Source organism: Sus scrofa, chromosome 8 (assembly GCF_054392235.1).
Source record: "Sus scrofa isolate SSC_HxYL_T2T_F1_AM1 chromosome 8, Sscrofa_HxYL_maternal_Yorkshire_Landrace_v2.0, whole genome shotgun sequence".
Lineage (NCBI taxonomy): Eukaryota > Metazoa > Chordata > Mammalia > Artiodactyla > Suidae > Sus > Sus scrofa.
In genome coordinates, this window is record NC_139390.1 from 144,349,072 (window position 1) to 144,372,906 (window position 23,835).

General features: G+C 45.7%; 1 long non-coding RNA gene across 3 annotated transcripts in view; it reads right to left on the bottom strand.

Annotated features, from left to right (window-relative positions):
* Positions 1 to 344: 344 nt before the first annotated feature.
* The window catches only part of LOC102167132 (uncharacterized), a 659,279-nt gene continuing 635,788 nt past the window's right edge, over positions 345 to 23,835 (bottom strand). For all 3 annotated transcript variants that reach the window (XR_014813524.1, XR_014813529.1, XR_014813528.1), the window contains 2 exons: positions 8,037 to 8,147; positions 345 to 3,295 (listed from right to left, as the gene is read on the bottom strand). This is a non-coding gene — a long non-coding RNA (uncharacterized LOC102167132). The remainder of the gene's footprint in view (positions 3,296 to 8,036; positions 8,148 to 23,835) is intronic.

Sequence of the window (23,835 nt, forward strand, 5' to 3'; positions counted from 1 at the left end):
GGTGCAAAAGTAGGAGATACCTCCCCAGTGTTGGCTTTGGGGTGGTTCTGGCCGAGGAAAACACCCTTAAGTTGATGAGGGACCTAATGACGTCTTTCTCCTCTTCTCCTGTGTTCCGTCCAGCACAGGCAAGGGCCTTATTCTCTGCCATCAGTGTTTCAATGACTGCGAGTTTTTCTGATTATAATAAAATGGACCTCTATGACTCTTGACTTGAAATCAGAATCAGATGGTTGATTAAACGATTCAAATTTAAAAGGATCTTTGGGAAAATAAAATTTTCAGAAAAGCACTGTCCCACCCTCCTATTTTTTCTTTCTATTGTAAGTGAAACTTTCCCCGAATAAGGAGGTCATTATGATTTATTTCTTGTGTCTTGAGATCCATTTTCTTGAGAGCAGCCACTTGTTTAAACATCTGACATGATGTCTTTAAAGGTAAAGCAATAGAGTATATCGAGTTGAAGTATTCTAGTTGTTCACACGGCTAAGGGTGGTTTACACAAATATAAGACAGTAGGAAAATGCCAGTTATTCAGATTTCTGTGTGACTGCTAAATCATTCGCCCAGTGAACACTCAGGCGTGACTTTTGGAGGACGGAAAACTTGAAGTTCAGAGGTGCAAACAGTGTAGAACTCTTCCACACCAGCGCGGGAGTCACCTGCTCCTCTACTCAATTTAAGAATCTTCTGTATTTCTGAAAAATCTTACTTGAACGCGTCTAATGATGAGGAATGCTAGAGCGTCATTCTCTTTATTGCATTTGACTCTTATGCCCTAAAGCTGTTACTCATAGCTCTGCCTTTGAGAGCTCATCCAGTCATTTAAGTGTTGCTTTTCTCCACAACCACCCTCAACATACTTGTCTGAAAGGTACAGCTCTATCCTCAGGAATGTGACAGTCACGATGGCAAACTTTAGGAAAGCATCTGCCTTTCACTGCAGACCCCACTTCCTGTATTCAGAGAACAAGGGTCCCATAAGCAGTATCCAGTACTACAGCCAGCTAAGACCAATGTATGTGTTCAAAATGAATCACACACACATTGACTGAGTGTCTCTCCTTGGCAGTCAAAAAGGAACCAGGCTCTCCTGGGAATCCCTCTGGCTTGTCTGGGAGGATGAGTACAGCTTATCTAGCAGACCTGGCATCGCCCTATACAAAGCAACTCAGATCCCTTCTGGATTCCTTGTGGTGGGAGTTCGTTCTTAATCATGCATTGATTAATTAATTATTAATCATGAATTAGTTAATAATGAATTAATTACTTCGTTAGCTTCTTACCTTGTTCCTTAATCAAGTTTCTTTTAGTTGATAGTGACACAAACCTAACTCCAACTCCCATTAGAAACAAAGGGATTATAGCTGCTGTTATTTCTGCAAGATTCAGGTCCAGGATTGCGGGATTCCAGCAAGGTAACCAAGACCTCCTTTTTCCAGGTCTCCTGCCTTCGGGGGGGAATGCACTGTCTTCTTCACTCTCACGTGACCACCACACTTACCACACTTCTGACACCTGATGTGTCTGTTTATTTCCACAGTGACCAGCTGGGTGTTCTACAGCTCCAGCCAGTTCTGACACCATCTACCTGGAGTTAGCATCCATCCCACAGGTAAGGGGCTCCTGCCCCCACTTCAGGTGCCAAGCACAAGTCCCAGGTTGTCACCTGTACCTCTGACAGACTGGCTATGGAACAGCGTTGTCACACCCAACTCCTTGGGTTTGATAATTTGCCAGGACAACTCGCAGACCTCAAGGAATCATTTATGTGCAGGTACCAGCTTATTATATGATAAAAGATATGATCAAAAGCATCAAGATGAATAGCCAGGTAAAGAGACGCGTAGGGTGAGGGCCAGGAGAGACGCGAGCACAGAAACGTCTGTCCCCACAGCGCAGGGAAGCACTGCTCTGCCGGAACGTGGGCGTGTTCACCAACTGTACTTTGGAAATTTTTACAGTGGCTTTAGCAAGTAGGCATGACAGGTTACTAACTTATTTTCCCATCCCTCCCCCTTCCTGGAGGATGGAGAAACAGGGCTGAATGTTCCAAACTTTGAATAATGGCTTGGGCTTTTTAGTGAGCTCGCCCCATCCCGAAGCCCACCAAAAGTCATCGCATTAAAATGAGAAATGTTCTTATCACTCAGGAAATTACAGAGGTTTTAGGAGTTCTGTATGAGGAACCAAGGTCAAAGACCAAATATTAGCAGGAACAAGAGAAGCAGCCAAAATATGTATCTTTGCACAGAGGGAGCATGGAGAGAGCGCCGGCTTTCCGGAGGCTCTAGAGAGGATTGGAAGGGGATCGGCTGTGCGTTTAGTCAGAAGCCTGCCCCTTGGCTGCAGCTGTGAAGACAAGCTCGTAACCTCTTTGACAGGGAGCCTGGGTGGTTCGGTCGCTGCTTCTGCACTTGGCTCTAGAGTGTGGCCACAGTGAGCCTCGTGAGCCATTTATGACCTGGTTATCCATTGACTGGTGCCTTGGGGGTCTTGTGGACACAAGCACCCCATTGGCTTTCAAACCTAGATGTTTGGGAGCTGTATCTCAGGTGCCTCTCAACTCTTAAAAGCTGAGCTGAGGAGTTCCCGTCATGGCTCAGCGGTTACCTAACCTGACTAGGATCCATGAGGTTGCAGGCCTCTCTCAGTGGGTCAGAGATCTGGTGTTGCAGTGAGCTGTGGTATAAATCACAGATGCAGCTCGGATCCCATATTGCTGTGGCTGTGGTGTAGGCCAGTGGCTACAGCTCTTATTCGATCCCTAGCCTGGGAACCTCCATATGCCGTGAGTCTGGTCCTAAAAAGACAAAAAAAAAAAAAAAAAAAAAAAAAAAAGAGTTGAGCTGCCAGATTCAGGGTTCAAACACTCAGCTCCTCAGGAGAAGCTCCAGCTTGCAGGTTCCCTCCTGATTGTGGGTTGCGTGGCTTGGGGTGTGGTTTATTCTGAGATTGTGTCTCAGCCTCTCCTACCCATCATGAGGTGGGTTTTTTCTTGTTCATCCGTCCTGTTGGAGTTGCTCAGCTAAAGTTTTGAGGTTTCTTCCATATGTGGCTGTAGATCTGGTCTGTCCGCAGGAGGCGGTGAGTTCAAGATCCCTCTAGCTGGTCCTCTTGGACCTGAACCTCTCTGGTTGCCACATGTCAATGTGCGGGTTGGTCCCTGGATCTCCGGTGTGCCCAGCCTGGGCTGTAGTCTGGTTTGTATGGGCTGGAGGGTGCTCAGCTTTCTCACTCTTCCGGATTATCCCTCGATCTGCGATGATCACATGCTCTCCAGCTATAGCACAGGCTGTAACATAGAAATAAAAGGAACAGTGTTTAGAGGGTAGCTATACACTGCTTATTATTTTACACTTGTTTTTGTAAACAGATGGGTGTACTCCCTGTGGCAGGTGACATGGTTACACAGCCTCAAATGCACATCCTAATTCAGGGAGCCCTACAGGAATGAAAAAGTTCCCAGAAGCCTCTGCATGAAAATTCTAGGGATGTGGGGGAGGATATTTACCTGAACTGGTGGCCACAGACACTGGATTGATATCATGATTGGTCAGGTCAAGGTCACATGTCCCACTTTTTAACGGGTTCCAGTAACTGGGTTCTTATCTGAGCTTTCTGTCTCTTTTCCGAATTGACACGGAAGCCAAGGTGTCATGAGTGGTTTAATGCCAATGCCTTGACTTTACAATTTGAAGTTTCCCTAAAAGTATTTGGAGATACATGGGATTTTGAAAGTTGGAAAAATATATATTTTTTAAATTATTCACTTCTACTCTGTCCATGAAAGTGTCTAAAAAAATGATTACATTCCTGAAAATATTTTTTATTCTAAAATCAGTTATATACAATTAAACCCACCCAAAAAAACACCCTCTGTCACGTGGGTAATATGTAAAGTGGATTTATTTACAGTGGTTAAAAAACAAAACAACAGAATTTATCATGCAGGCTTTAGGTTATGAGATATGTCTTTAAGCTATTAGCTTAAAAAGATTTCAGAATCCCTTTTTGACAAATGAAAGCTTAGTGATACCAAACTGTACCAAGAGGTATTTATTTAGTTTCAATGGTTAAATTACCACTTAAAAATTCTTAAAATCTTCAAACATCGTAAGTAATTCTTATAAACAGAGGACAAGATGTGGGAAGTGTGAAATCAAAAATGTTTTTGCTCATTAGATATGACCTTCTATGGTTTCACCACTTATGAGTTATCAGGACATCTGTAATGTGCAAAAGTGATTTTCATATTTTATTCCCAAATATTATGTATTTTCTCTTTATTTTTGAAACCATGTAAATATGCAAATGCACACATTGAGGGATATATTATTTCATATTTACTCAGTCATTCCGGGTTGTTAAAATAGGTGTTATAAAATCACACTTGTTAAGACATCCCAACACAGGCATTCCTAACCCACCCCCGAAATGACGCATGTCCTGGCCCTTGCACAGGAAAAGTCCCCTTTCCAGAGGTCTCACAAACCGGTGCACTGGGAAATAGACATCGGTGAAGTCAAGTGCATCCTTCACTTGTGTACTGAAGGCACAGGAACGCAAGCACATTTTCAAAAACTTTAAACAGAGGGAAATGGGGATGGAAGATCAAGGGGTGGGTGAAGGCTTGAAACAGGTGAAGGAATGGAAGTCTGTTTCACATGGGCTTCCACGTGCTCCCTTAAAGAAGGAGAGGAGAGGCAGTGTTTTAAAGTAGACAGGTTGGAAAATCCAGGCTACATTTGGGTGCGGCTGTGCCAGTGGGCCTCTGTGTCGGGTGCATCGCAGGTCCTGCCTCATGCGCTCCTGGCTGCCTTTCACTGCAGCCGCTGCTGCAGCTCCTACGGGACAGGACTTGGCCTGGCTGCACAGCCACATCCGTGTCTCCATGGCGGAGAGCAGGCGGAAAGGGTGCCACCTGGTGAAAAGGTGCAGACAGGGGTGGGTTGCAATCTTCAGTAAGGCAGTCAGTGAAGACCTCGCTGGGACGACAGTATGGCTACAAAGTCTGGAAGGGAGTGAGAGAGAGAGTCTGTCTGGGAGAGGGGCCCTGTAGGCACAGGAAACAGAGTCCAGAAGCTCTGAGGCCACAGCATGGCTGGTGGGTTCCCGGGTAGCCCAGGAAGCCTGCATTCCTGGAGGAGCGTGAGCCAGAGAGGAAGAAAAGCAGGAGATGAGCTGAGAGGTGACGGTGCCAGGGCAAGAGCCCCGCAGGCATCCCTGGTCATGACGGCCTGGACGCTGATGGGATGGGAATTCAGCGGAAGGTTCTGAAAAAAGAGTGGACGTGTGGCTGGTGCTGAGCCTCCCTGGAAAGTGTGGGGGCAGGAGTGGAAGCAGAGACACCCGTTCGGAAACTACCGCAGTTGTCAGCTGAGAGATCAGAGAGCTTTGTAGAAGCTGGGAGCAGTAGGTGCAGGAAGATGAGGGAGACTCTGCATGCATTTAGAGGCAGAACCAGTCGGTTTTTCCAACGTGAGACGTGAGGCGTGGACGAGCGGCGTGGGGACGATGTCGGGGTTTCCGCTGAGAGGGAGGAGGGACGCTCCTCACTGTGGGAGGTGAAGGCTCTGACCTGGTTGGGCTGTTTGGGGTCCAGTGCTGGATACCGCAAGCTGGGGGACCGGGTAGACGTCAGCACGGAAGTGTGAACTAGGCCGCAGGCTGCACACGTGTCTGGAATTCAGAGAGCGGCTGGGCTGAGCTGTAAACGGGGCCTTACCGTCGTCTAGGCGGTATTTAACGTCACGAAACTGGGGGAATCACCGAGGCAGGTGTGTGGGTCGGAAAGAGAAGGGGTCTGCGGACGAGCTGCGGTTTACTCCAGGGCAGAGGATGGTGAGCTTAGGAGACCCTGGCCCGAGGGCGAAGGAGGGGACACTGAGGCCAAGGGTAACTAACCACTTCTCAAAGGAAGACCCGCGGCATCGCGGCTGGAGGGGTGAGGGCCCGAGAGGATTCTTTCGTGGGCGCTGGAGAGACGCTGGAAGAGACTACTCAGTGGAGGGGGGAAGAGGGGGCTGCCACAAAGAGAAAGAATTGCTAGAGTTACAGCCTCGCGTAGGCGAAGGGACATGTGGTTTCCTGTACAAAGGCCCTGGAATAGTCCCAGGTTGTACAAACTCTTAGGAGGAGAGGAAGCCACCTAGAAACAGCGCGTGAGCGTGGATGCCCAGGGGCGGTTAGATGTGGTGATACCTGCTTTCAAGCTTGCTAGAGTTGTTCTTTCTTTGTTTGTATGTATGTATGTATTTATTCATTTGCTTATTTACTTTTTGGGCATATGGAAGTTCTCAGGCCAGGGTTCGAATCCAAGCAGCAGCTGCAACCCAGGCCACAGCTGTGGCAATGCCAGATCCTTGATCCCCGCGTATCACAGCAGGAACTTCCGTTTCTATTTAAACGGGAAGCAAGGTCGCCAGCTGGGCTGAGAGGGCGGGGGTATTGGGTACATGAGGACCGAGGGTGTTTGAAACTGTCCCCTGGACGTGCGGGAGAGTAAACGGGTTACCAAAACGTCCGTTGCCCTGGCGCCGCATCAGGCCTGTTTGACACGGGAGCACGTGCACTTAAAGTTGTGCACTTGTTCAGCGCCGGTCAGCTGCGTGCAGGAGCGGAACACTCAGAGTTGAATTCAACTAGGATGGGGGTTCGTCAGGCTAACACGATAAGATGAAAGAAGTGTGGGAACCCAGGGTGTATGTTAGGGTTGAGTTTCATGGTAGCAGCGGTCTTACGTTGTAGAGTCATGTTTCCTTTCAAATGTATTTTACTTCATTTGATTTTAGCCTTTCTAGTAAGGGTATCACCTCTTACTCACCCAGCTTGGCAGACCTGGAGTCACTTTTGCATCTTCTTTCCTGTCCTTCTCCAAATGCACCTGATCGCCACACAGCAGCCGTCACATCATTCGCACCCTCCCCCGTGTCACTGTCACAGAGGGAAGGGCAGGAGCTGCTGAAGCGGGAGAGCAGGATCGGCGGGGACAGCACTCTCGTGTATGGAGGCTCTAGGAATCAGAGTGGAAGAATATCACTCTTTTTTTTTTTTTAATTGTATGGCTGCACCTGCGGCGCATGGAAGGTCCTGGGCCAGGGGTCGAATTGGAGCTGCAGCTGCAGGGCTGTGCCAAGCCACAGCCACGGCAGATCCGAGCCGCCTCTGCAAGCTATGCCACAGTTTGCAGCAATGCTGGATCCTTACCCCACTGAGCAAGGCCAGGGATCAAACCTGCATCCTCACAGAGACAGCACTGGGTCCTTAACAGATGAGCCACAACAGCGACTGTGAGAGCGCTGTTCTTAATGAAACTCTCCATCCCAGGAGGGCCCGAGGGAGGGCATCATCCCTTCTGACCCAGCCGCAGAGATTCAGCAGTAACCTCTTTTTGTAAAGAGCTTTTATCAGAACACAGCCACTTTCGTTTCTTTACATGTTCTGTGGCTGGTTTTGCCCTTCAATGGCAGAGCTGAATGACTGGCACAGAAACTGTATGACTTGCAAAGTCTAGAATAATTACTCTCTGCTCCTTTATGGGGAAAAGTTTGCAAAACTCTAATCTAAAACACAAAGGAGGATTCTAAGTGGGAGCTTTTAGACTGTCCATTCTTGGCCTTTGTTCTATAACTGAACCTCTTAACATGCAATGAAAACCCACAGTATTTGCAGAGCAATATCCCCACAAGTCAAATTCTTCAGTGAGATTAAAGGGCATTCCTACCTCTCATTTCCTATCTCCAGAGATGTTCCCTAAGACAAGACAAAAATACATGAACTGCACCCAGATTTAAAAGTGAATTTTGGGATGTTTGCCAGAACAGATGGTTAGAAAAGCTAAATACCATTGATTTATTTCTTACCCTTTATGAGGCAACATTAGAGACAATGGACCTTATCAGAACAAATGAGAATAAACAACAGAATGCAGATCAGAGGAGAATTAAGAACAAATGCAATTGGATTTTATTATGCTATAATTAATTTTGTACGTAAAAAGCACTAATGATTAGCAAATTGTAAACTGCACCAACCGGGATTTATCACGTGGCAGGTGGGCAAAGATGGCCTTTCCCGTTTCTCGAACGTCACTCTTCCTCGTATAGCATGGTGACCGCAGTTTCCAGTACCCCGAGAACGCTTTCCTGCAAACGCAGTTAGTCGTCCATCAAGTACCTCTGGAGCACTTGGCACAATTAGAGGCTGGGCAAGCAGAGATGAATAAGACCAGACTGCTGCCTAGAATACAGTACAGTGGTGATTCACACTCCGAACGGCAACACGTGTTCTTGCGTTGTTTCGGATCAGAGACCCTTATGAAACTGTGACCAAAGCTCCAAATCGTATTCTTTAAACATTTGTATTTATTTTTCTTTATTGGCTGTGGCATATGGAGTTCAGATCGGAGCTGCAGTCGTGACCTTCGCCACAACGCTGGATCCCTTCACTCACTATGACAGGGCCAGGGATTGAACCTGTGGCCTGGGCACTGCCGAGAAACTGCTGATCCTGCTGCATCACAGTGGGAACACCTTGGGTTTTTTCTCTTTTTTTCCTTTTTTTTAGAATTTTACATATGATTTCAAGAGAGATTTTATTTCCCGAAGGTCATTTATAAAAGTCCATATGGGGACTTACCCTTTACCCCGTTTTTAGAATCTTTGTGGCATAGTGTGGGTACAATGGAAAGAGTGAGCTGGGGTCTGTGTGGCGGGGGGGGGGGGGGGGTCTGCACATGCATGTGTGCAAGTGTCTTGGTTTCTTCAGGAGATTGAGGTGGCAAAATATTTCCTAGGTGGGAGGAATGGCTTATGCCGAAGTAATGAGACATAACACGGCCGGGGGTTCAGAGAGCCCAGACACATTGCCAGGGTGGGAGGCTGAGCCTCGGGAGAAGAGGCTGAAAAGGGACTGGAGACCGCACCATGCCAGCTTCTGTATATCGAATGGGTAGACTTGCCTTTTTTCCCTGAAGGCTCGTGTGTCCCTAATGGGGAACACACACTGTGACACATGCCGTGGATCAGAGGATACTTAAGAGCACAGATTTGTTTGCCTCTGGCTGGTTCTTTATTACTGATTTTCTCTTAGTTTCTTTTTTTGTTTGTTTTCTCTCTTTTTAAAAACAATTAAAATATATGCTCCTGGGAGTTCCCATCATGGCTCAGTGGTACTGAACCCGACTAGTATCCATGAGGACATGGGTTCAATCCTGGCCTCACTCAGTGGGTTAAGGATCTGGAGTTACTGTGAGCTTCAGAGTAGGTTGCAGATGAGGCTTGGATCCCGTATTGCTGTGGCTGTGGTGTAGGCTGGCAGCTACAGCTCCAATTCAACCCCTAGTCTGGGAACTTCCATATGTTGTAAGTGTGGCTCTCAAAAAAAAAAAAAAAAAAAAAAGACAAAAAAATTAAACACACAAATATATGCTATTAAACAAGGAACTTTATTTTATTTTAGGGCCACACCTGTGGCACATGGAAGTTCCCAGACTTTCATGGGGTCAAATCAGAGCTACGCTGCTGGCCACAGCTGCCAAAGTCACAGCAAATCGGATCCAAGCTGCATCTTCAACCTACACCACAGGTCATGACAAGGTAGGATCCTTGACCTACTGAGTACTAAGCAAGGCCAGGGATTGAACCCTCGTCCTCATGGAACTAGTCGGATTCGTTTCCACTGTGCCACGATGGGGAACTCCACCCAGGATCTTTACATCCTGGATCGGTCACAGAATCCTATTAGCCTGAGTAGCAATCTCGCTGGGAGACTTTACCGTAGCTGCCTTACCCACAAGGAAAGTGACACGACCAAGCTCCCACAGCTGAAGGTGGCAGAGCTGCTAACAAGACACGCTTTTTTCCCTGACTCCCGTTTCTATATTTTTTCCTCTGGTTTAAGACATTGAGCCAGGTCAATTTTGTTTTGTAGGATAACGGGTCATTTCTGGCTAATGCAGGATACTCAAAATCAGTCAGGTTATCACATTTCATTTCTTTTTTTAAGGGCCGCACCCTCAGCATATGGAGGTTCCCAGGTTAGGGGTTAAATCGGAGCTGCCACTGCTGGCCTACACCACAGCCACAGCCAGATCAGATCAGAACCACATCTGTGACTTATGATGCAGTAACGCCGGATCCTTAACCCACTGCAGGGGATGGAGCTCTCGCTTTCACAGGGATCCAGGCCACTGCGGGTGGATTCTTAGTCCACCGTGCCACAGCGGGGACGCCAAGAAGTTTTTTTTTTTTTTATACCCGCCTTCAGGGGTGGTGAAATTATATAATGACATAACTGCAAGGCAGACAGGGTGATGATGGCTGAGGGACAGGGGGAACTAAATATTACAAATATATCTTTTCCCGTGTCAAAGGTGGCTTGTTAGCTTTGTTTTTTGATGTACTAGATTATCTCTAGAAAACCTTTCCAAAATTTAAACCCAGTTAACAGACAGACTCCTGAGATTTACATGCCAGTGAAAGTCTGTAGATTTGAGGAGACAGAATTAGAAGGAAGGGGCAGCGCCCGGTCCCTCCGGAGACCAGCCGTAGGCGAGACACTCTGACATCCGGAGAGGGCAGGGTTCGGGGGTTCAAAATCCAAACGAAAAAGACAATAGGGATTGACGATGCCAAAGGGAGGAGGCTTCGGCAGAAGCATCTGGCTCGCTTCAGAGTTGTGCTGAGGGCCTGTCCCGAAGACAGTACAATCATCTGGTGCAGTACTTTATGATGAGACACTGAACCATGGTCACAAGAAAGGGGAAAAATGTCAAAGGCCCCTCCCAGTGTGGCATAAATGACGGGAAAGCAGATCTGGGACAGAACACGTCGAGCGCTGTTTGCGTCCCCACCTCTAACCCTGCTGCCCAGAGCCGGCGGAGGCACAGCTCTGTTTTTGCGGCAGAGTCTCTGTAACCTTTCCTGCAGGCTTTCCCCTCAGCTGGATCCCAAGCGCCCTCCCAGTTCACAGCCTTGCATCATCTCCTCGGAACCCAGCCAGGAGGAGAGGGAACAGCTGGGAAGGGCTGACTGCAAAAAGCCCCAAGGATTCTACAGAGGCCCAGAAAGCCCCTTCGCTGAGTAAACTCCAGGAGCCTGAGGGCACTTGCATCAAACACAGTGGCAGCGTGAGGAGAGAGACGCCAAATGCAAGTGGGTTGGCGTGACCACTCTGCAGGGCAAAAGGCACGTGTCACGAGGCTCAAAGTTGTGTCTGTTCCTTGGTGTTTGGTGGCAGGACCACAGACGTGCTCACTGAAGCCGACGAACAGATGTTCTCGATTCAGCCAAAGGCCACGAGGCCCCACAGCAAATGCGGGGAGTCCCACTGTATTTTGATAATTGAAATACATATTTTAAAGACCCTTTCAATTGCTCGGTGTCACTGCACACATTATGAGTCATTTAAAAATGAATCTCTTTCTAAAATGACTCCTTTTACAAATTTTTCTATTACAGTTGATTTAGAATATTCTGTCCAGTTCTGCTGTACAGCAAAGTGACCCAGTCATGCAGCCACACATTCTTTTTCTCGTGTTATCTTCCATCGTGTTCCAAGTGATTGGATAGAGTTCCCCGTGCTGTGCTGCTGTGCGGCAGGACCTCACTGCTTATCCATTCTACATGTGATAGTTCACATCTCCCAACCCCAGACTCCCCGTCCTCCACTTTACTCAAAGTTGGGGATCAGCAGAGGTGACTATTATGTGCAGGAGGGTAAACAAGGCCTTTGCTGTACAGCACAGGGAGCTGTGGTCAATGTCCTGAGATAGCTCATGATGGAAGAGCATATGAACAAGAATGTATGAATATATACGTGTAACTGAATAGGGGGAATTAACAGAACGTTGTGCATCAGTGAGGCGTCGGTATAGTGGAAAAAAACTAAATTAAAATGACTCTAGTAGATTGTCAGCAGATCCATAACCTGAAATGAATTTATTTTAAGAGCGCATCCGTTGTTATCATTTAATCTGATCTCATTCCTCTCAATTGAAAGCCACCATTGCTGAATCGTGGCTTGGAGAGCTATGAAACTGTGTCCCCCTTCGATTCTGGTTATTTGAATAAACTTCATTGCTGTTACATGATTTACAAGCTGGGTCTTGCAGTGGAACTTTTTAGTTCCTCTGAGGCTGTGTAATTATAGCTACAAAATGGAGAGATCATCAGAATCTGCCTGATACAGTTGTTTGAGAATTAAATGGAATAATATATGCCTTGCGTAGCAAAATGCTGGCACATAGAAAGTGCTTAGGAAGGGTGAGCAATAATAATCTTTATCATCTCACCATCGTTACTCATTTAAATTCAGGTTAGTCAGAGAACACAGTAATTTTAAAATGATAAATTTTATGTTTGAATATAGCTTGTAACTTCCGATTATTAATATAATTATCACTACTCTCTAATTTGAAACTGTACAAAGACTTCAGTACCCTCCAAATTCGCTTGGCAAGGGAGTCATGTATACCAAGGGAGAGGTTTTTTTTTGGTAATTGTTGCAAATTTGAAAAACGCCTGGGTTTAATTTTCAGGCATGCTAACGTTTGATTTGTGACAAACCTAAAAATCCCAGTGACGAAGGTTTGTTGACAATCACATGCACATGAAACATCCTGTCCAGTCCTTCGTGTGGCAGCGGAGACTCTGATGTTCTCGAATCTGTGTATTCCGACACACATGGGAACGTTTGTGCACCAGCGTGGGATGAAAACGTGTGCCCCTCAGGGCGAGCCGGGAGCGCGTTTGTGAGCCTCCGGCCCATCTTGTGTGCCGTGCTGGAGGCAGCAGGTTCTTCAGCTTGGTTGGGAAATGTTCAGAGATGAGCGGAGGTGTTTTGAAATCAGAGAGGACTCGCGTCAGCGCTTCTCTGCGCAGCGCGGAGGCCTCCCTCTGTTCAAAGGCCAGCCGAGCACTGTCCTCGGAGCTTCCCGTCTGCCTCCCGAGGACGCAAATGTGAAATCCTTCCGGACCTGGAGACTTCGTAGGCTGGGTGTTTTAGACCTAGCCGAGAATAGTTTCCAGGCTGAGAATCCGATGTGACGGGAACGAAGCAGTTTTCTAAAAGCTTCAGATATAATGTCACTTGGGTAAGTCCTGACAGCATAACGGTTCCCAGGTGACTGTGTAGAATATAACACCTCAGAGTGGTTCACACTTGCGCGTTTGGGAAGCTCTTCCGTTCTGGCTTACCACGGCCTCAGCTTCCCTGGTGGTAATTTGTCTTAGACATGCTCGGAAGTCAGACTCTAAGACAAAGCTTTCTCCCTCGGTGGTCGATTCCTGGGTCGTTGTACAACCAGAGGCAGGTGATGCTGGAGGAGCAAGAAGAGGCGGTGGAGGGATGAGCAGGAGGGAGGGAAAGCCAGCACGGGCACTGAGGTGGCTACGCTCGGTTCTGTGGCTCCTTCCGAGACCCTTGTGGGACGCGTTGCAGAACGGACCGGCTGGACAACAAGAGCGGACATCTATTCTGTAGCTTCTGCCTCCCCTTGGTCAAGGGAAGGTTCACTGAGCCTCTCTTGCACCATTTTTTGGCTGCACCTGCAGCATGTGGCATGCACAGGTTTCTGACCGGGTTCCAACCCGAGCCACGGCAGTGACAGTGGCGGATCCTTAACCTGCCGCTCCGTGAGAGAACGCCTGCCTCTTGCATCTTTTTAAAAAACTTCCTTAAAAAAAGTTTTACTGAAAGTCTTACTGAAGTGGAGCTGATTTACAATGTCGTGACAATTTCTGCTGTACAACAAAGTGATTCAGGTAGACGCATACACACATCCATTCTTTTCCAGATTTTTCCCCACATAGATTATCAGAGTATTGGTAGAGCTCCCCGTGCGACACAGCAGGTCCCCGTTGACAGTCCCTTGCACTTTTGAATGATGCATAATTACTCACAGACTCATAAGTGCCTCAAACCCCCGACCAAACATAAAGCAAAAAAAACAAACCCGAACAGGCAGGAACTGAGAGATTTGCAACACAGGCCTGAGTCAAGTGCTGCCAGGTTGCACCTGCGAGAAGCGGCCTGAAACCTTCAAAGATCTGGTCTCCACGGCGGTTCTGGAGGAGGCTGTGGAGAGGCTTCGAGGTACCGTGCGTGGCTTTCACCCCTCGGTTCTTTCACTCCCTTTCCAGTGTCGCTGGTAGTGGCCAAACTCTCAAGGGCGAAACAAGGAGGATTCGTGGCATGACCTGTAACGAGGCCTAAAGCCGTAATCGGTGTCATCGCTCCTCCACGGTCCGTTCTGAATTCCCCTTGTATGTGGCAAGACGGCCTGGTTGTGTGGTTGGGGGAGCGAAGTTTCAGAATAAACACCACGTTTTGGAGGACTGTGCCTACGGCATCCTCCCGGGAGGCCACACCTCGGCGGGGCTTCCGCGAAGCCTTTCTTCTCTTCTAGTCTACCGTCAGCGACTCCACTCAGGCTGCTGAGTGAAGCGGTGTTCATTCTGTGAATATGTACCCATTCTTATATCGCTTTTGCTGTTAAATCAGTCTATTCTTTTCAAGATGAGGCAGATAGAAGAGGAAAGATATATGGTAAATTACAGGTACAGCTTTCTGTTCAATGTAAATAATGATTTTGTAGTGGATGCAACCCACAAGGGTAAAAAAAAAAGATTCTTTTTGTAAATCATTCAGTAAATCCAAACTGCTATGCAAATGCTACGATAGTTAATGAGGGTCATAGGGTAGGGATCTTTTGAGCCATCCAGACTAGTGAGAAGCTGTTCTTTGATGACAGAAATAGCCGGGCTGGTGGCCCAGTGTGTGGGCATCAAACGAGAATTGGAAATTCCCTGACTTTTGCTAACTTCTCCTCTCCTTCCTTCTCTGGAACAGCTGCCTTAGCTTCAAGACCTCAAGTACTGTGGGCAAATTTAGAAAAAAGAAAAGACAGTTCAAAATTCTGAATATGCACATATTGTAAGAATGATCTATAGTTACGAGTTTAAGAATCAAATCTTTTATTGCCTTCTCACCAGCTGCAACGTGTTTTGTACCAGAAAAAAATCTGCACTAAGGCAGTATGGTACATTTTTCAACTTTGAATAAAGACTAGTTACATTTCAAGAGAGGGTGAGAGCGAGAGAGAAAGGCAGGTGGGAGCGGCCTGCAGAATGTGCTCAGCCCCAGGGCAGGCCGGGCACAGCCAGCCGAGGAGGTCGAGGAAGGGGGCCTGTGCTGCTGCTGAAGCTCAGACAGTGAGCGCTGGAGCCACCCACCCAGGAGCCAGAGCAACAGGTGGGCTGCCAGAGCCTCAAAGTAGCTGGAATAAAATAACCCCGTGTGTTTAAGGACCCTCACTTCGGGAGGCGGCACGCAAACATGACAGCTTCCTCTTGCCGGCCTGATCCTCGCGTGCTCTGTTGTAAGGGTGTGTTGGATTTTGAGCACTTTTCAGTGGTGAAAGGCGTCCCCACAGATGACACTCTGGACACTCAGTTTACGACAGGGTGTGTCCACCCCCTGGCCCGATGAGAGGATCAGATCTGAATGTTTCAGTGACATCACTGAGAGGGACAATGAGGAAAACGTGCCGTTGGAACTAGAAGCGCAAACATGTCGCCCAGACCCAAGAGAGGCTCCTTCCACAGACCTCTCGGAAGAAGGTGCTGCCTTAACAGCGGCCGCCGCAAGAAGGAAGGCCCTGCTCCCACAAGGCGGTGCCCGCTCAGCCCGCAGGACCAGAGCTCAGCGCCCAGGAGTGCGTGCTCGGTGTTCCATCCTGCCTGCGCTGAACACGCGTGTACCGCACATCTTAAAAGATACGCAAACACAACCTGTTAGCATGGGGCAGTGTCGGAAGTGATGCCCTGCCGATGGTTCAGGCCTGAGGCAAATACTCTAACGGTCATGCTGGAGGAGGCTCTGTAGGTATAAGAGGAAAACCCAGGTGCCAACTCTGGAGTAGGTGGCACGAGCTGGAAGAGGTCCCCCATGATGGTCGGCGTTGGCATCAGGTGGTTGGCTGGTCTCCTCAGGGAAGGAGCCCCTCTGCTGCTGGTGGGAGGGCACTCCATCGTGGCAGGAGCTGGGTCACTCTTGATGAGAGAAAGCCATGCTCAGTAGTCCATTTACAGCCTCTGCCCCTGCAGCAAGGGTCATAACGTTCGTAACGCATGATGCCAACACACCCCTGGGCTGAGGACGTACGTTGATTGACACAGGCGGGCTCGTCCTGCCCAGCTGGCTGTTGAGTGCCTCTTTGGTGGTGAAAGCAGGTCAGTGGGCGTCCATGTGAGACGTAGACATTGCACACCCCGTGGCCACTGCCAGTGCTCTGCCTGCTGGCCTCTTCTCCGGATTCTTGCCTCTGATCATTGATTGTTGTTCCTTCAGGCAAAGCAGTCGGTGCATGTTCGTAACTCAAACCGCAGTCCCCGTCCACAAAACGTAAACAATACACTGTACTCTTCCCACCTGTGAACACTGAGTGCCTTTCCCTCACCCCATCTTTCGGGGCCACCGCTGCGGAAGGCTGTAGGGTGGCGGCTGTACATTTCTGACAAGTCCTGATGTATCACATCTTCCCATCTGTGGACCAGACCTGGGGTTTTCCTCCTCTGTCAACTGATCGTAATTGTTTCAGGTTGGGCTTTGCAGGAGGCACCCTCTGTTAAAGGGATTTAACATGCAAGAGAGGTATGGAAGCATGTTCTTGAGAACAGAGTCTGTGGAAGGGAAAGGGGAGAGGCAGGACTGGGCAGAGAGAGAAGGGAGCTGTGATGCAGTATTGACGGAGTGCCCCCGCCAGCCCTGCAGAGAAGCCCGAAGGCCAGGAGGGCTCCTGAGAGACGTCCTGAGCTGGGGCAAGCGAACCAGATCTTGGTATGCCTTTGTCCGTGGTCGCCAAATGTGGGCTGCTCAAGGAGGGGAGTGATCTTAGGAAACAAGGCTCCTTTCAGCGAAGGAAAGCCCCTGAAGGGCCGAGAGCTGAAGGCAGGCTATGACAGTGGGTGGGATAATGAGTCCTTTGTTGCTGAGGGGGGTCTGGGTAGTCAACCAGCCTATGCCAGTGCAGCCAACCTCTAGATGGCATGATTTACGGGAAAGGCACTGGTACGACAGAGGTGGTTTTCATGGGAGTCTATTCTCGTAATTTTCTTATTCTTTCTGAACCTGCTCAGTCTGGACCTGCATAAGTCTTTGTCCCCATTCACACACAGGATTGCTGCTGTGTCCACTGGACCGTAAGGCTTGGCTGATGATACATGCCCAGCTCCTGAGGGGCAGCTCTGGCCCCATGTCATCCGGCATCCAGTAAGGCTCCAGATCTGAATACTCACATTTTTAATTTATGGGAAATAAACAATCTAAATTACTATCTAGAAACTCATCACATTAGTGAGGACTCTGTCCTCGTGAAACACTGAGCTCTGCTTTCAATTTTTTTTAATATTACTCCACGAATTTATTACATTTATAGCTGTACAGTGATCATCACAACGCAATTCTGCCTTCACTTTCTGTGGTTTATTGATGGCTGTAGCATATCCATGGAGAATCAGGGTGTTAGGACACCAAGGCACACGTCAAAGTTGAAAGTTAACATACGGCTGAGCAAAAAAGAACACACATGATGTATGATAGGAATCCTTACGAAGTATCCTCACTTTGCTCTTTTGGAAACCAATGTCTGAATACGGTCACAAGTGAAGTTTATTGGTTTAAATGTTTTCTTCTCAGAAGGTAGTTTCTTAGACCCCTTTGGTTACTATAGATATTAGCGTCTTAACATTTAAAGATCTTCTCTTCCCGTTAGAGCCTTTGTCTATTAACACCTATGTTTAAAAAACTAAGCCTCTGAAGATATACCAATCTTTTAATAATCTATTTTAATAAGTGGCACCAATCTTTTAATAATCTATCATCTATTTATTTATTTTTTCCGCCGTACAGCATGGGGGCCAAGTTACACTTACAGGTATACGTTTTTTTTCCACCCTTTGTTCTGTTGCAATATAAGTATCTAGACATAGTTCTCAATGCTACTCAGCAGGCTCTCCTTGTAAATCCATTCCAAGAGCGATAGTTTGCATCCGTTAACCCCAAGCTCCCACTCCCTCCCACTCCCTCCCTCTCCCCCCGGGCAGCCACACGTCTATTCTCCAAGTCCATGATTTTCTTTTCTGTGGAAAGGTTCATTTGTGCTGTATATTAGACTCCAGTTATAAGTGATATCATATGGTATTTGTCTTTGTTTTTCTGACTCATTCCACTCAGGATGAGAGTCTCTAGTTCCATCCATGTTGCTGCAAATGGCATTATGTCATTCTTTTTTATGGCTGAGTAGTATTCCATTGTGTATATATACCACCTCTTCCGAATCCAATCCTCTATAAATGGACATTTGGGTTGTTTCCATGACTTGGCTATTGTGAATAGTGCTGCAATGAACATGCGGGTGCATGTGTCTTTTTCAAGGAAACTCTTGTCTGGATACGTGCCCAAGAGTGGGATTGCGGGGTCATATGGAAGTTCTATGTATAGATTTCTAAGGTACCTCCACACAGTTCTCCATAGTGGCTGTACCAGTTTCCATTCCCACCAACAGTGCAGGAGGGTTTCCTTTTCTCCACAGCCCCTCCAGCACTTGTTATTTGTGGATTTATTAATGATGGCCATTCTGACTGGTGTGAAGTGGTATCTCATGGTAGTTTTGATTTGCATTTCTCTTATAATCAGCGATGTTGGGCATTTTTTCATGTGCTTGTTGGCCATCTGTATATCTTCCTTGGAGAACAGTCTATTCAGGTCTTTTGCCCATTTTTCCATTGGGTGATTGGCTTTTTTTGCTGTTGAGTTGTATAAATTGCTTATATATTCTAGAGATTAAGTCCTTGTCTGTTGCATCATTTGAAACTATTTCCTCCCATTCTGTAAGTTGCCTTTTTGTTTTCTTTTTGGTTTCCTTTGCTGCGCAAAAGCTTGTAGGTTTGATTAGGTCCCATTGGTTTATTTTTGCTCTTATTTCTGTTGCTTTGGGAGACTGATCTGAGAAAATATTCATGAGGTTGATGTCAGAGAGTGTTTGCCTATGTTCTCTTCTAGGAGTTTGATGGTGTCCTGTCTTATATTTAAGTCTTTCAGCCATTTTGAGTTTATTTGTGTGCATGGTGTGAGTGTGTGTTCTAATTTCATTGCTTTGCATGCAGCTGTCCAGGTTTCCCAGGAATGCTTGCTGAATAGACTTTCTTTTTCCCATTTGATGTTCTTGCCTCCCTTGTCAAAGATTAATGGACCATAGGTGTCTGGGTTTATTTCTGGGTTCTCTATGCTGTTCCATCGGTCTGTCTGTCTGCCTGTTTTGATACCAGTACCACAATGTTTTGATGACTGTGACTTTGTAATATTGCTTGAAGTCTGGGAGAGTTATGCCCCCCGCTTGGCTTTTGTTTCTCAGGATTGCTTTGGAAATTCTGGGTCTTTTGTGGTTCCATATACATGTTTGGATTGTTTGTTCTAGCTCTGTGAAAACTGTCCTGGGTAATTTGATAGGGATTGCATTGAATCTGTAGTTTGCTTTGGGTAGTATGGCCATTTTCACAATATTGATTTTTCCAATCCAGGAACATGGAATATCTTTCCATTTCTTTACATCTTCTTTAATTTCTTTGATTAAAGTTTTATAGTTCTCGGCATATAAGTCCTTTACTTCCTTGGTGAGGTGTATTCCAAGGCATTTGATTTTGTGAGGTGCAATTTTAAAAGGTATTGTATTTTTGTATTCCTTTTCTAATATTTCATTGTTGGTATATTGAAATGCGACTGATTTCTGAATGTTAATCTTATATCCTGCTACTTTGCTGAATTTATTAATCAGTTCAAGTAGTTTTGGGGTTGAGTCCTTAGGGTTTTCTATGTTTTGTATCATGTCATCTGCATACAGTGACAGTTTTATCTCTTCTCTTCCTATTTGGATGCCTTTTATTTCTTTTGTTTGTCTAATTGCTGTGGCCTGGACTTCCAAAACTATGTTGAAGAGCAGTGGTGAGAGTGAGCATCCCTGTCTTGTTCCAGATTTGAGTGAGAAGGCTTTCAGTTTTTCCCCATTGAGGATTATATTTGCTGTGGGTTTATCATAAATGGCTTTGATTATATTCAGGAATGTTCCCTCTATACCCACTTTGGTAAGAGTTTTGATCATGAATGGATGTTGGACTTTGTCAAATGCTTTTTCTGCATCTATTGAGATGATCATATGGTTTTTGACTTTTCTTTTGTTAATGTGGCATATGACGTTGATTGATTTGTGTATGTTGAACCATCCTTGTGAACCTGGTGTATGATCTTTTTGATATGCTGTTGGATTCGGTTGGCTAAGATTTTGTTGAGAATTTTTGCATCTATGTTCATCAAAGATGTTGGCCGACAGTTTTCTTTTTTGGTGGTATTTTTGTCTGGTTTTGGAATGAGGGTGATGGTGGCCTCATAGAATGTCTTTGGGAGTGTTCCTTCTTCTTCGACCTTTTGAAAGAGTTTAAGGAGGATGGGCACAAGATCCTCTTTGTACGTTTGGTAGAATTTGCCTGTGAAGCCATCTGGTCCTGGACTTTGATTTGCAGGGAGTGTTTTTATGACATCTTCAATTTCATTTCCAGTGATTGGTTTGTTCAGTTGGTCTGTTTCTTTTTGATTCAGTTTTGGCAGGCTGTAAGATTCTAGAAAATTGTCAAATTTGTTGGCATATAGTTGTTCATAGTATTCTCTCATGGTATTTTGTATTTGTGCAGTATCCATTGTGATTTCTCCTTTTTCATTTCTAATTTTGTTTATTTGGGTTCTTTCTCTCCTCTTCTTAGTGAGTCTAGCCAGGGGTTTGTCAATTTGTGTACCTTTTCAAAGAACCAGTTCTTGGTTTTACTAATTTTCTCTATTGTTTTTTGAATCTCTATTTTATTGATTTCCTCTTTGATCTTTATAATTTCCTTCCTTCTGCTGACTTTAGGTCTTTTTTTGTCCTTCTTTTCCTAATTTGTTTAGGTGGAGGGTTAAGTCATCAATTTGAGATCTTTCTTCTTTTTTGAGAAAGGCCTGCATCGCTATGAATTTCCCTCTGAGCACTGCTTTTGCAGCGTTCCATAGATTTTGAGAGGTTGTGTTTTCATTATTGTTTGTCTCAAGGTATTTTTTAACTTCCTTATTGATTTCCCCATTGACCCATTGGTTTTTTAGTAGCATGTTGTTTAGTCTCCATATAGTAGGTTTTTTCTTATTTCTTTTCCTGTGGTCGATTTCTGGTTTCATGCCATTGTGGTCAGAGAAGTTACTTGAAATAATTTCTATGCTCTTAAATTTGTTGAGGTTAGCTTTGTGTCCCAATATGTGGTCAATTCTTGAGAATGTTCCATGTGCACTTGAGAAGAATGTGTATTCTGATTTTTTTGGATGTAGTGTCCTGAAGATGTCAATTAAGTCTAACTTTTCTATTGTTTCCTTTAGGATCTCTGTTGCTTTATTGGTTTTCTGTCTGGAGGATCTGTCCATTGATGTGAGCGGGGTATTAAAGTCTCCTACTATGATTGTATTCCCAACAAGTTCTCCCTTTATGTCTGTTAATATTTGTTGTATGTATCTGGGTGCTCCTGTATTTGGGGCGTATATGTTGACGATAGTAATATCCTCTTCTTGGATGGATCCCTTAATCATTAAATAGTGTCCTTCTTTGTCTTTCTTTATGTCTTTTGTTTTAAAGTCTATTTTGTCTGATATGACTGTTGCAACTCCTGCTTTCCTGTCATGTCTATTGGCATGAAATATTTTTTCCCACCCCTTCACTTTCAATCTATATGTATCTTTTGTCCTAAGGTGGGTTTCTTGTAGGCAGCAGATTGAAGGTTTTTGCTTTTTTATCCACTCAGCCACTCTGTGTCTTTTGATTGGAGCATTCAGTCCACTGACATTTAAGGTGATAATTGATAGATGATTATTTATTGCCATTTTAAACCTTTTGTTCCAGTTGATTCTATGATTCTCCATTCTTCCTTTCTTTTTTTTGGTTGGATGGTCTCTGATTATTTTCTGCTTGAGTGTTTTTCTTTTCATTTTTTTGCAAATGCAGTGTTTGGTTTTGATTTGTGGTTGCCCTCTTTTTTAAGTATGCTAACCCCTTCCTATAGTTATGTGTTTTAGCCTGATGGTCCTGTAGGTTCAAACACTTCATTACTATACTAAAATTAAGAAGAGAAACAGACCAAAAAAAAAAAAAGAAAAAATTTAAAAAAAGAGTCTATTTATTTCCTCACACCCCTTGCCCACATTTTATGATTTTGATGACTCTTTTTTCCTTTTTAATTTTATTTTGTTTTAAACATGTTCATGATTAAATCTGTATGCTGGCTTATTTGAGTGACTGCTCTCTGACTGTGGTTTCCTCAATCCTTTCTTTTTGGTTTAGAGAAGCCCTTTCAATATTTCTTTTAGCCTGGGTTTTGTATTGCTGTATTCTTTTAGCTTTTGTTTGTTGGGAAAATTTTTATTTCCCATTTTAAATGATATTCTTGTTGGATAGAGTATTCTAGGTTGCATATTTTTTCCTTTTAGCACTTTAAATATCTCTTGCCATTCCCTCCTGGCCTGTAGAGTTTCTGTAGAGAAATCATCTGATAACCTTATGGGGGTTCCCTTATAAGTAACATTTTGCTTTTCTCTTGCTGCCTTTAGGATGCTCTCTTTATCATTAACTTTTGCCATTTTTATTGTAATGTGTCTTGGTGTGGGTCTATTTGGGTTCAACTTGTTCAGGGCCCTCTGAGCTTCCTGTATTTTGAACTCAGTATCCTTTAGATTTGGGAAGTTTCCAGCGATAATTTCTTCAAATATATTTTCCATCCTCTTATTTTTTCTACTCCTTCTAAAATTCCTATTATGCGTAGATTGGCCTGCTTTATGTTATCCCATAGGTCTCTTATATTGCTTTCATGTTTTTTCCTTTGGTTTTCTGTCTGCTGACCTGATTGGGTGATTACCATTATTCTATCTTCCACATCACTAATTTGTTCTTCTGCATTATTCATTCTGGTTTTTACTGCCCTTAGTTCAGTTTGTGTCTATGCAAATGAATGTTCTAGTTTTTCTTGGCTCCTCCTTATATTTTCTAGTTCCTTTCTGAGGGCATCTGCATTATTGTCCATATCTCCTCTTAATTCCTTCAGTATTTTCACTATTTCTCTTTTGACCTCCAGGTCTGTCTGACTGCAGAGATCTGTTTCATTGTTGTCTGCTTTAGGTGAGTTCTCCTGTTGGTTTAACTGGGGGTGATTTCTCAGCTTCTTCATCTTGCTTGTTGTTTTTCTTTTCTTGGTGGAGTTGTACTCCCCGTGGCCATGCAGGGTTTGCCTTGGCACTGCTGTGGAATGTTTCCTGAGGGCTGGCGTTGTTGGTCGATCTTCTTTGAGGTAGCGTGGCTTTTCTTGGGGGTGGGCGGGGTGACAGGGTCACTCTTAAGCAAAGGAGGACTTCCTGAGGGCAGACAGGATTGGGAGGTTTGCACCACAATGTAAGCAGATTTCACACAGCCAGGCAGAGCTTGCTCTGGTGTTTCTGGGCTGTGGGACTCTTCTAGGGGGCTGGTGGTGCTGGTCAGCTGTTCCACGGGAGTGCAGCACCCCCCAAGGGCTGAAGTGGCTAGCTGGGCTGCTGAGAACCCAAGGGTCTCTTCCCCAGGGCAGCCGTAATTGGAAGGGCCACCCCGCAATGGAGGCAGATTTTATACAGCCAGGCTGAGCTTGTTCTAGCTTTTCTGGGCTGTGGGTGCTCTTGCAGGGGGCAGGTGGTGCTGGGCAGCTGTTCCACGGGAGTGCAGCACCCCCCAAGGGCTGA